The sequence below is a fragment of the Hemiscyllium ocellatum genome, chromosome 2 (genome assembly GCF_020745735.1).
Source record: "Hemiscyllium ocellatum isolate sHemOce1 chromosome 2, sHemOce1.pat.X.cur, whole genome shotgun sequence".
In the NCBI taxonomy this organism is placed as follows: Eukaryota; Metazoa; Chordata; class Chondrichthyes; order Orectolobiformes; family Hemiscylliidae; genus Hemiscyllium; species Hemiscyllium ocellatum.
In genome coordinates this window covers 55,515,992-55,529,507 of record NC_083402.1, presented here as the reverse complement: position 1 = coordinate 55,529,507, position 13,516 = coordinate 55,515,992, and the positions used below count along the sequence as shown (strand labels likewise).

The following is a 13,516-nucleotide window of genomic DNA, read 5'->3' as shown; positions in this document are numbered from 1 at the left end:
TTGTAAGTAGTATTCCAAATGTACGCTTACTAATGTCTTGTAAAGTCACAACAAATGTCCCAACTCCTGTACTCAGCACCCTTATAGAAGCTGCTGTGACGCCACTTTCAAGGAACTGTGTACAAGCACCCCCAGGTTTCTCTGTTCGACAACATTCCCCTTGATAATACCACTAATTGTGCAAGGTTGTCTTACTAAAATGCAACACTTCACATTAGTCCATATGTATCTTCGCTGATGAGTGGAAACTTTTGACACCATGTTTTTCCAGGGTTTACGGATACATTTTTAAAAAAAATCAGTTTACTTAAGGCTCGTTTTTTTTGCTCTACTCGGGAATCAACGACAGCGGGCAGGAATAATGAGGTAAAGCAGATGATCATGAATGATCATACAGAGGCGAAATAGTTTGAGGGATCGTTGTTTTTCTGATCTTTTCTGTTCTGTTCTTTCAGTCGAGTCAAGCGATCAGAAAAATCACAGGTGGCAGTTTCAGACGAACTGTGCCAGCGGCAGTCAAGTAAATACGTTCAAAGTAGGAAAAGACCGTTCATGATAGCACTGATGCGTTCAGAAACTCATCACAGGGACAAATGAGGCACCAAGCTTACAATCTCCTTAAACTTCTCATATTTGTTAAGGAGATGGATGGAGCCCGTCACCGAGGAATTTGGCGAAGCAAGAAAGGAAGCATACTCCCCTTGCCTTAAACTGCAGAAAATTTAAAAGAAAATAAATTCTAAGCTAACTGAATATTTGCGGAAGAAATCTACAAAACTCTGGGCAACGTTATCTCTATGTTTACAAGCAACAGGTATAAGCCCCTCACACGTTCACATCGAAAACCGGTTACCTGAACTTCTCGAACCCACGTAGAGAACAAGCTGCACTGATCATTGGAAATGAGGGAGTGAATGAACGACTGACGCTGCAGGAACGCGCTCAGGAACATGACCTCGCGCGCAGATTTAAACTGGCTGTTCCGAGCGAAACCGCCAACAATTCCTGTCGTCTCGACTACTTTACATATCGATAACAAATTCACTCATACAAGATTTTGAGAATAAAACAGAATACACTCTTAAATTGCAACTAACCCCAGTAAGTACGAATGATTTGAGGCATTTATACTTTCCATTGGTCTTGTTTTTAATACTTACCTCCAACGCACTCGTTCCCCCCGCCTCGGCTCTGTGGGTAGTACAGCCCGGTCACGTGTTGTCCAGCGTCTGGCAGTGACGCTATCTTGTACGTCTCCGGGCGATAGGTTTGTAAACAGGCCGGCTAACTGGAGAGGTAGGAATCTGGGGGAACGCTACACCATCACATGTAAGCAAGAAAATCCATATTGTAAATTCAAAGAATGTCTACCATTTTATTTTCACTTCTCTTTATGATAGTTTATTGCGTAGCATTAACGAGACCCTCCAAGGGTTGGTGCTGTTTCGCTTTACTGAGCGTCAGTTGCAGCACAAACGGAGAATGATGGAGAAACTCAGCAGGTTGAGTAGCATTTGTGGAGAGAGAAATGGAGTTAACGTTTCGAGTCCAACATGACTGTTCTTGATTCTCTGTGTTTGTGTCCGATTTTCAGCATCCGCAGTATTTTGCTTTTATTTGACAAGCTGCGTGGCGATGTTTTGGCTGTTGCTGTGATAATCTTTACGAAACAAATCAGACCTACGAATGGACAAATAGTGCATGTGGTCTTTTGTTATTTACAAACAAAGCTGGATTATTTTTCAACGGCGGAGGTGACCATTTATTTTGGCATTTGGTCTGTTTTATTACCTAATACCCAACGCAAGGTCGTTGCTCCCTGTTCGCAATTTGCGTTATGTTTGTTTTTAGGATTATCTAGGTTTCCCTAAGCTTTGAACACGATAGAACAAACTGAAACAATACTCTCGATTGACAGTTGAATTTTGCTGTTCAAAATTAAGCTTCTGCTGAAATCATTATCATGACATTGGATGCAAGTTTGTTCATTCCAACATTCCCCTTTCTAGCTGATGTAAACATGAGCTCATCCAAAACTCTATTTCCCAAATCCTAACTCAGCAGCAAATCCCATGTAGTTGGTTCTGCATTCGATTTACTTTCAGCAACACCTTTTCTTTTAAAATTAAAAACAAAATATTTAAGATGCTGAAAATATGAAACAAACACAATGTGGGAGAAACTCAGCATCTGTGGAGAGAAATAGTTAATGTTTCAAGTTTAACATGACTTTTTCAGAATTATTTCTCTCCACAGATGCTTCTGGACCTACTCTTGCATTTTCTGTGTTTGTACCTGGTTTCTAAAATTCTCTTTGCTTGTGTTCAGATCTCACCCTCCCTTCCTTCCTTCAACTGCAGTTGAATTTAAAACTTCTAAATTTTCCACTCACGTCCATTTCTGGCTATAGGTTCATCTTATTTCCTTCATTCCACTGTTGCGGGCAATAATCTTTTGCTGCAAAACTCCGGACACAAAGATTTCTGTCAAAGGCCCATCAAGCTCCTGAGGTAAATCCCATAAGGCCCTGGGGACTTATCTACCTTGATGTATTTTCAACACTTTCTTCTTAATATTGACAATAGAATCAATAGTAATTTTGGAAGACTTCTGTATATAGTGCGTGAATGGTACCTTTCACTTCTTAAAAGTGTGATGGCAGCAAATTCAATTGTGCTTTCAAAAAGGAATTGGATCAGCATCTTGATTTGCCATTGTCTTGTGGGCTTTTGCATCTAGTGGGGTATATACACCTGATGGGTTTGTTGGATCTCCTGCAATATAAGAACTAGATGTGATATGTAATATTGAATGATTTGATGGATGTTTATTACAGTTGCTGGTATGTACAAATATTGTCCTCATTGGTTCAAATCATTTGCACCCTTCTATTAGTATGTCATCCTTCAAGTGGCACAAGATGGAAAAATTACATGCAGTGATTCAGTGATGCTGTCATAATGTATCATTTTATCTCTTAAAAGTACACTATGCTGTGAGACATAATACAACAACACCTTAAAAGGGAAAATAGCAGGGTAATAGGAAAGGATGAGGAAACAGGCTAAGTTGAGTTGTTTTTGAAAAGAATTTGCGTCAGAATGGAGGTAACTGTGATGTTACAAAATCGGAGTGATAAATTTATTAGTTTTGTCATTTAACATTCTATTTATCGGTTGAGTCAATGCTTATTTTTCATTCAGAAATAGAAGTGGGGCGTTTACTGTAAACTTCAGGGTACTGATTCAAGAATGGGCAACAAAGTTGTGTGTGAATGATTTGTCAAAATAATTAAGTTATTGACTTTTTAGCTGCATCTCATGCTGTGGAATGATCACACTTGTTAAGGGCAGGAATGATTTGATTTGAATACGAAATTCCAAAATTTGCAATTTCCACAAAATGTTATTTTGAAATTAAATTGAATCAGCATATTTGTTTTTACTTCAATGGCTATTCAATTGTATTTGTTTTTATATCATCTTATTTCTCTATGCTACATTGAAAGTCATTGACTTGGCTCAATATTCCTTTTTGACTGTCACTTGTTTTGAAAAAAACAACTGGGTTTTGATTGACTGACTTGGAAAAAGTCTTCAAAACAATTAAATTACATGAAATAGATGTAGTTATTGGCATAAATCCCTGGTACAATTTCCTGCTAAACGAAAAGCTATCTACTGACTAATGGTCATGCTCAGCAGCTTATGAAACTTCAATGCAGGCAGATTTGTTTGTGCCTGTGAACATAAATTCTGATTAAAAGAATTAAAAGCCACGTTGTGTAAAGTACTGCTTAGTGGAAAATTATTTGACAAAATAATAGCAAACAGACGATCAGTCATATCACAGAATAGTTGAGACTTAGAGTCATAGAGATGTACAGCACGGAAACAGACCCTTCGGTCCAACTTGTCCATGCCACCCAGATATTCCAATCCAATCTAGTCCCGCCTGCCAGCTCCTAGCCCGTATCCCTCCAAACCCTTCCAATTTATATACCCATCCAAATGCCTTTTAAATGTTGCAATTGTACTAGCCTCCACCACTTCCTCTCGCAGCTCATTCCATACATGTACCACCCTCTGAGTGAAAAAGCTGGCTCTTAGGTCTCTTTTATATCTTTCCCCTCTCACCCTAAAACTATGCCCTCTAGTTCTGGACTCCCCCACCGGAAGGAAAGACTGTCTTTTTATCCTATCCATGCCCCTCATGATTTTATAAACCTCTATAAGGCCACCCCTCAGCCTCCGACACTCCTGGGCAAACAGCCGCAGCCTATTTAACCTCTCGCTATAGCTCAAATCATCCAACCCTGGCAACATCCTTGTAAATCTTTTCTGAACCCTTTCAAGTTTCACAACATCTTTCCGAAAAGAAGGAGACCAGAATTGCACGCAATCTTCCAACAGTGGCCCATCCAATATCCTGTACAGCTGCAACATGACCTCCCAACTCGTGTACTCAATACTCTGACTAATAAAAGAAAGCATACCAAACGCCTTCTTCACTATCCTATCTACCTGCAACTCCACTTTCAATGAGCTACAAACCTGCACTTCAAGGTCTCTTTGTTCAGCAACACTCCCTCGGACCTTACCATGAAGAGGATAAGCCCTGCTAAGATTTGCTTTCCCAAAATGCAGCATCTTGCATTTATCTGAATTAACCTCCATCTGCCACTTCTCAGCCCATTGGTCCATCAGTCAAGATCCTGCTGTGATCTGAGGTAACCCTCTTCGCTGTCCACTACACCCCAACTTTGGTGCATTCTGCAAACTTACTAACTGTATCTCTTATGCTCGCATCCAAATCATTTATCTAAATGACAAAAAGTAGAGGACCTAACACTGATCCTTGTGGCACTTCACTGGTCACAGGCCTCCAGTCTGAAAAACAACTCTCCACCACCAACCTCTGTCTTCTACCTTTGAGCCAGTTGTGTAACCAAATGGCTAATTCTCCCTTTATTCCATGAGATCTAATCTTGCTAATCAGTCTCCTATGAGGAAACTTGTCGAACGCCTTACTGAAGTCCATATAGATCACATCTACCTCTCTGCTCTCATCAATCTTCTTTGTTACTTCTTCAAAAAACTTAATCAAGTTTGTGAGACATGATTTCCCATGTATAAAGCCATGTTGATGATCCCTAATCAGTCCTTGCCTTTCCGAATACATGTGCATCCTGTCCCTCAGGATTCTCTCCAACAACTTACACACAACAGAGGTCAGGCTCACTGGTCTATAGTTCCCTGGCTTGTCCTTACCACCCTTCTTAAACAGTGGCACCATGTTAGCCAACCTCCAGTCCTCCAGCACCTCACCCGTGACTATCGCTGATACAAATATCTCAGCAAGAGGCCCAACAATCACTTCTCTAGCTTCCCACAGAGTTCTACGGTACACCTGATCAGGTCCTAGGGATTTATCCACCTTTACCCGTTTCAAGACATCCATCACACCCTCCTCTGTAATCTGGACAGTTTGCAAGATGTCACCATCGATTTCCCTACAATCTATATCTTCCATAAGCTTTTTCACAGTAAATATAGATGCAAAATACTCGTTTAGTATTTCCTCCATTTTCTGCGGCTCCATACAAAGGTTGCCTTGCTGATCTTTGAGGGGCCCTATTCTCTCTCTAGTTACTCTTTTGTTCTTAATGTATTTGTAAAAACTCTTTGGATTCTCCTTAATTCTATTTGCCAAAGCTATCTCATGTCCCCTTTTTGCCCTCTTCATTTCCCTCGTAAGTATACTCCTTCTTCCTTTATACACTTCTAAGGATTCACTTGATCTATCCTGTCTATAACTTACATATGCTTCCTTCTTTTTTTTTAACCAAACCTTCAATTTCTTTAGTCATCCAGCATTCCATATACCTACCAGCCTTTCCTTTCACCTTAACAGGAATATACTTTCTCTGGCTTCTCGTTATCTCATTTCTGAAGGCTTCCCATCTTCTAGCCATCCCTTTACCTGAGAACATCTGTCCCCAATCAGCTTTTGAAAGTTCTTGCCTAATACCGTCAAAATTGGCCTTTCTCCAATTTTGAATTTCAACTTTTAGATCTGGTCCATCCTGTTCCATCACTATTTTAAATCTAATAGAATTACAGTCGCTGGTCCCAAAGTGCTCCCCCACTGACACCTCAGTCACCTGCCCTGCCTTATTTCCCAAGAGTAGGTCAAGGTTTACACATTCTCTAGTAGGTACATCCACATACTGAATCAGAAAATGTTCTTGTACACACTTAAGAAATTCCTCTCCATCTAAATTCTTAACACTATGGCAGTCCCAGTCTATGTTTGGAAAGTTAAATTCCCCTACCATAACTACCCTATTATTTTTACAGATAGCTGAGATCACCTTACAAGTTTGTTTCTCAATTTTCGTCTGACTATTAGGGGGTCTATAATACAATTCCAATAAGGTGATCATCCCTTTCTTACTTCTCAGTTCCACCCAACTAACTTCCTTGGTTGTATTTCCAGGAATGTCCTCCCTCAGCACAGCTGTAATGCTATCCCTTATCAAAAATGCCACTCCCCCTCCTCTCTTGCCTCCCTTTCTATCCTTCGTGTAGCATTTGTAAGAAACTATTTTGAAACTGGCTGGTGCATGTGTTCAGGCTTCTGTACCTTCTTCCCAATGGTAGAGGTTGTAGAAAAACATTGCCAGGATGGGATGGATCTTTGAGAATGCTGGCGGCCTTTCATTGACAGCGGGTCTGGTAGATGGATTCTATAGATGGGAGGTTGGCCTTTATGATTGGCCTGGCTGAGTTCACCTCTCTCAGTAACTGTCTCCAATTTTGAATGGTACAGTTGCCATGCCAGGTAGTGGTGCATTCAGACAGAATTCTCTCCATGGTGCACCTATAAATGTTGGCAAGGGTATTTGCCATCATGCCTAATTTTCTCAGTTGCCTGAGGAAGAAGGGGTGTTGTTGGGCCTTTGTAACCGGTGTGTCCACATGAGTCCAAGAAAGCTTGTTGTGGATGACCATTCCCAGGAGCTTGACACTCTCCACGCGGTCCACCTCTTGTGCTGTTAATGTGTAAGGGGGCATGAGTAAAAGTCAATAATGAGTTCCTTGGTTTTGCCTGCATTGAGAGCAAGTTTGTTGTCAGGCACCATTTTTTCAAGTTATATTTAGGGTGGAAGCTAGAGAAGTGCTGCTTTGTAAGTTTATCCTTGGGTTTTTGGTAGAGTGAGATACTGAGGTGCCTGTCTTTGATGGAGATGCATGTATCCACGAATGATACAGATACTAAAGCTTGGTTCATGGTAATTCTGATGGTGGGATGAAACCTGTTGATAGCACCGTGTAGCTATTTCAGTGATTCCTCACCATTGGTCCAAAGGAAGAAAATGTAGTCAGTATATCTGGTGAAAAGTACTGGTTGGAATCCTGTGCAGCATAGAAGTCTTGTTTGAATTTGTGAATGAAAATGTTGGCATATTGAGTTGCAAATTTGGTCCCCATGACTGTTCTGTGTGTCTAGATGAAGAACTGGTTGTGAAAGGTGAAGACGTTATGGTCGTGGGTGAATCAGATGACTTGTAGTATGGCGCCTGGAGATTGTCAGTTGTTGCCGTTGAGTACTGAGGCCGTTGCAGGAATGCCTTCGTTGTGGGGGATATTGATGTAGAGTGCTGAAACATCCATTGAGACGAGGAATGTTCCTGTTTTGACTGGTGTGTGGCCGCTGAGTTTCTGTAAGAAATCTGTAGTGTCATGACAAAAGCTGGGGATCCCCTGTACAATGGGTTTCAAGATGCCCTCGACTTAGCCAGGGAAGTTCTCACACAGGGTTCTATTGCCTGACATGATAGGACATTCACATATGTTGGCTTTGTGTATCTTTGGAAAGCAGTAGATGTCCCCAATGTGAAAAGTATGTAGGATGAGAGTGTGCAGGGAACTCTGAAGGACTGATCAAAAGCCTTTTCCTGACGAAAGGCTCAGCCCAAAACGTCGATTTTCCTGCTCCTCGGATGCTTCTTGACCTGTTGTGCTTTTCCAGCAACACACTCTCAACTCTGACCTCCAGCACCTGCAGACCTCACTGTCTCCTGGATCAAAAGCCTTGATCAATATGTTTAGTTCACAGGTGTGTTCTTTGATCGGATCAGTTGGTAGTTGCCTGTAGTGTTCCTGGTTGTTCAGTTGTCGGTGTACTTCCTTGCAGTAGTCCGTTCTATTCTGAATGACAGTGGCTCCTCCTTTATCTGCTGGTTTGATGACCATGTTGCAATTGGTTTTGAGAGCATGGATGACGTTGCTTTTTGATCGAATGATAGTTTACTCAACCTTCAGTGCAGCTGATGAATCTGGCATTTACACATTTCTTGATGGTTTGAGCATACATGTCAAGCCCAGGGCAGCAGCTCTCCAGAGGCATCCAAACTCTCTAACAACTGTGTTCTGGTTTGTCGGTTGTCTTATTTGGATCATTGCTGACATCTTGGGAGAGTTGCATGCACGCACACATGCAAGTCTATGGGGTGAAGTTGCAATTGGGAATGTGTCCTGAAAGAAGTTCTGGGATTTGCATATTAATGAATCACAACTTGAAACCCATTCTAAAAGATGGAAGAGTTAACTGCAATCTCGGTTTCTTCAATATACCGCATCAGTTGTATGACACTATGATCTTTTGTTATAAATTCTGTGTCATATGATCCTGCTCCACTAGCTTTCTGATGAAGGAGCAGCAATGCCAAAGCTTGTACTTCGAAACAAACCTGTTGGACTATGACCTGGTGTTGTGAGATTTTTAACTTTGTTCACCCAGTTCAACACACGCACCTCCACACCATGTTTGTTTGTGGGAGGATAATGCAGAAAATCTGTGTTATCAGCAGACATGACCTTGTTATAATTCCAGACAGCCAAATTTATGTTAAGTCTGGCTTTGGACCCGTAACATTGGTTATGAAAGATGACAGAAATTGTGAGATCCCAGATATGGACTCAGAATAACGCCACAAGATTCCATGGTTTTGAACAAACTGTCCAAAGAGTTAGAGTTCGAGCTGATATTAATACTGGACAACTTGGACCCCAGAACAAATTAAGGCTTGATTTATCAAATGTTTAATTTCTTGCAATTGGTCAAGGTGATGGTTAGTTACTGAATCATTCACTGAGGATACAGCTGCCCGACAGAATAGGGCAAACACAACTTGATGATAGTTGCTAAAACAAACATCAAAACAAAGTTTCAATGTATTTTCTAACAATTTCAATAGCAGAGACTCTACTCTAGATAAATATCATTCTTACAATTAGAGTCATGTAGGTCTTCAGCCCAGAGAAAGGCCCTTTACTATATTGAGTCTGTGCTGGTCATTGATCTGCTGACAGTGGGAAAGACTTCTCCCTGTCCACTCCGTCAGTCCCCCTCATAACTTTATACATCTCAATCATGTCCTCCCTCGATCTCCTCTGCCCCAAGGAAAACAACCCCAGTCTATCCAATAGTTCTTCTTAATAAAACTCTCCAGCACAGGCAAAATCCTGTAAATCTCCTTTGCATCCTTTTACAGTGTAACCAAATCCCTCCTATAATTTGGATTTCAGAACTGTACACAGTACTCTTGCTGTGGCCAAACCAAGGTTGTGTAGGCAATCATACTTGTTAACAAGTGATGGCCGACTACCTAGCATCACCTGCCTGCTCTTGAACTCTCTACCTTGACTAACAAAGGCAAGTACCACATATGCTTTCTTAATCATTTTATCTATGTGTCTTGCTACCTTAAAGGACCAGTAGACTTGTACACTAAAGTCGCTTTGATTCTGGGTGCTTCCCAGGGCTCTTCTGTTCATCAAGCATTCCCTTGCCTGTTTGCCCTGTGCATCACTTCATATTTATCTGGATTGAATTGCATTTGCTTAAAGAAGACATCCAATAACCAGATTCTACCTGGGAGTGTAAACTCATTACAGTACTTGATTAGCCAAAGGTCTACTTCTGTTCCAATATCTTTTGGTCTATACTACTTCAACAAAAGCAAAATATTGTGGATGCTGAAAATCTGAAACAGAAATATGTTGCAGAAGAAACTCAGCAGATGTAACAACATCTGTAGGAAGAGGAACAGAACTCATGTTTCAAAGTCAATGTGACTCATTAGCATGGAAGTGAGATGGAAGAGTGCACATTCCTCATCCACTTTTCTGTTCCAAAGTGAAGTCTATTGATGTCGAAATGTTAAAACTTTCTTTCTGTCTCCAGATGCTGCCATCCCATTGAGTCTATGCAGCATTTTGTTTCTGCTACTGTATGCTGTTTTCCCGCTTCAGTAGGATGTCATTTATTCAGACTTGAACTGTACCACTTCTTTTGTTTACTTACCTAACAACATTTTCGAACTAAGTCACAGATCATGACACTCTGTTATATCTTGGAGACATGAAAGAGGTTACAAAAATATTCTTTTCTTGTATAATGTATAATGAAAAACACTTTACTGATGGTTCTTCTTGCATTTCAGTGCACCATTAAAAAGCCAGAAAAATAAAAAGATAGTGTTTACCGCATCGGGAACCTATTTTTAGTGATGGCTGGTGCTGCGCCTGACATGGCCTCTTGCACTCTTTATTAAACTTGGGTTGATCCTCTGCTTGATGGTAATGGCCAAGCAGGGATTATAGGAGATAGTGCGGACTGCAGATGCTGAAGAAGTCAGAGTTGATAAAATGTGGCACTGGAAAAAGCGCAGCAGGTCACGCAGCATCTGAGGAGCAAGAGAGTCAACGTTTCAGGACCTGCTCCTGCTGATCCTGTCTTGGACAGTACTGTACATGGACATATCTGTACATCTGCGACAGTATATTAGTGAGGATGAAGTCACGTAGATTTTATACTTCCTTGCCTGTGGATGTATTTTTCTTTATTTAAGCCTAATTACTCTTACTCCTGAATATAATTTGGGGATGCTAGTGTTGGACTGGGGTGTACAAAGTTAAAAATCACACAACATCATGTTATAGTCCAACGGGTTTAGTTGGAAACACTAGCTTTCGGAGCGCTGTTCCTTCATCAGATTCTCCATAACCACTGATGGAGGAGCAGGGCTCCGAAAGCTGGTGCTTAAAATAAACCTTTTGGGGACTCGGCAAGATGACGGCGATTCTGTAGGACTGCTGTGGACAGCTCTGCCTAACAACCAAGACATACCAGTGTTTTTTGCCATCCCTGGCCAACTTATGTGGTGGAAATATTAGTTTAAAACCTTACAGAACACATATTTGTTAATATTTGGGAGTGGGAAGGATGCCAAAGGGGAAAGGAGCAAGCAAACAGCAGCAGGGAGGACACTCCCCTGCAGCACCTACTACGCCAGAGACTGCAGCAGCAGCTTCTCTTGAATCCCCCGGGAACCTGACAGTCTCGCAGGAATTGGCTGCGGCGATGGAGAGACTTACCTTGAAAGTTGTGGCTGCGATTGAGGAAATCCGTGGGGAGATTCGTGCCCAGGTGCAACCTATTGCATCCGTGCTGCAGAAGCACGAGCAGGGCCTTGGGGAGAGGCTGGTGGAGGTTTATGATTGAACTAAGGCCTCGGAAGCTGCAATGGAGTCCTCATCCAGTCGGATCCAGGTACTGAAGCGAGAGGTGCGGGCCTTGCAAAACCATATTGACGACCTCAAAAATCGAGGTCGGAGGATAAACCTCTGAATTGTTGGGCTCCCTGAAGGTGAGGAAGGTGAGCAGTCAGTCAGTTTCTTTGAAAACTGGTTGCCGAAGTTTTTGGGCCTTCACATCGAGTCCAGCAGGCTTCAGATTGAAAGGGTTTATCGGGTTGCAGTGCACAGGTCAGGGCTGGTGCAGCCCGCCCGGTCCTTGTGCACATCTACTCCTTTAAGGACAAGCAAAAAGTCATAGAAGCTTCCAGATCCCTGGGAAAAGATCCGCAGGCACTGCTGTACAAGGGGTCAAAAATCATGTTTTTCCAGGATTTTTCAGCAGCTGTAATCCATAAGAGGAACTCCTTCGATGAAGTTAAAAAGAAGCTGAGGAACCTGGGCATCCAGTGCTCCATGAGATACCCCGCAGTACTTTGTTTCAGCCATGAGGACTCAGTTTATACATTTGACTTGGCAGATATGGCTAAAACCTTTGTGGACACTTTAAAATAGATGGATTGACCTGAAGAATATGGTTAATGTTTGTTCTCTTTTCTATTTTTACCCATGTTTTCCCTTCCTTTTTTTTATTCCTTTCTTTCTCCCTAATAATTTCCTATTTGGAAAGGGGGAGGAAAGGACTTTGGAATAAGTTGTTCCTTTCTTTTAATAACTGTATTTTCTGATGGGAAATTTTGTTGATGTTCTTTGTTGTCTCTCTCTTTTTTGTTGTTGGTTCTGCTTATGTATTAGTCACAAGTAGGGGTGTCATGACGCCAGGGATGGGTGGAGTGCTCATCCTGACTTTGTCTTTTGATTTAAGGATCATCTCCTTGTTTTTTTTCTGGCCTAAGGCTGGGGCACAGTCCAGGTTTGAAAGAGTTGTGATGGAGGGGATGGGTAGTGTTAGTGCCCCAATGGGGAGGGGGAAGAGTCTTCCATTCAAGGTTCTGTAGTTGGGTTTCTTTGTAGTTTGGTGGTAGTGATAGTTATGATAGAGTAGTTTTTGTATATATAGTTGCTCGATTCTTTGAGTTTTTATTTACTTATGCTCGGTGCTTTGTAAACAGGGTTCTCCCTCCAAGGGGTTCATGTCTGAAAGGGGATATGGCTAAGTGTCTTATTAAATGGTGCACCTGGAACATCAAGGGAAGTCATTCGCCTATTAAAAGGAAAAAAGTGCTTTCTAGCCTTAAGACGGAAAGAGTTGAGATCGCTTTGTTGCAGGAAACCCATCTTGATGATGGGGAACACCTGAAATTACAACGGGGGGTGGTTATGACCAGGTATTCTTTTCATCTTTTCCTATTAAAAGTAGGGCAGTAGCAGTACTTATCCAGAAAAATGTTCCATTCACATTATTAGAGCAGGTGAAAGATGAGCAGGGACAGTTTGTGATACTTAAAGCCCTGATACATGGGGAGGAATATGGCATTTTAGACGTCTACTGTCCTCCGGCGCATCCCTGCAAATTTTTGATTATTGCTTCCTCTAAGTTGAGTGCTTTTGGAACACGGCACATTATTATGGGGGGGGGAATTTTAATTGTCTTTTGGATCCGACAGCGGACCGGATGCCTTGTGGGCCCCCAACTATTTCTTTGCAGGGCAAGCAGGTGGTTGACTTATGCGAGGAGTTGGGGCTGGTAGATATTTGGAGATGTCTTCACCCTACCGGCAGGGACTTTACTTTTTTTCAAACCCACATAAATGTCATACGAGGATTGACCTCTTTCTGGCTCCCTCGGCCTTTTTGGATTCGATTATGGGTTGTAAAATCGGGAATATAGCTATCTCTGATCATGCGGCAGTATATTTGGAGGTTAAGGCCAAGAGTGAAGGGCTAGTTTTGTGGCACTGGCATTTGGACCC

General features: G+C 41.8%; 2 protein-coding genes across 5 annotated transcripts in view; one reads left to right on the top strand and one right to left on the bottom strand.

Moving 5' to 3' along the window:
- The window catches only part of slf1 (SMC5-SMC6 complex localization factor 1), a 73,083-nt gene extending 71,884 nt beyond the window's left edge, over positions 1-1,199 (bottom strand). Inside the window, exon 1 of the mRNA XM_060836761.1 lies at positions 1,161-1,199. The gene's annotated coding sequence lies outside the window, so the exon portion shown is untranslated. The remainder of the gene's footprint in view (positions 1-1,160) is intronic.
- Positions 1,200-1,247: 48 nt separating this feature from the next.
- kiaa0825 (KIAA0825 ortholog) overlaps positions 1,248-13,516 on the top strand; it is a 447,094-nt gene continuing 434,825 nt past the window's right edge. For all 4 annotated transcript variants that reach the window (XM_060836740.1, XM_060836733.1, XM_060836749.1 and 1 more), the window contains exon 1: positions 1,248-1,329. The gene's annotated coding sequence lies outside the window, so the exon portion shown is untranslated. The remainder of the gene's footprint in view (positions 1,330-13,516) is intronic.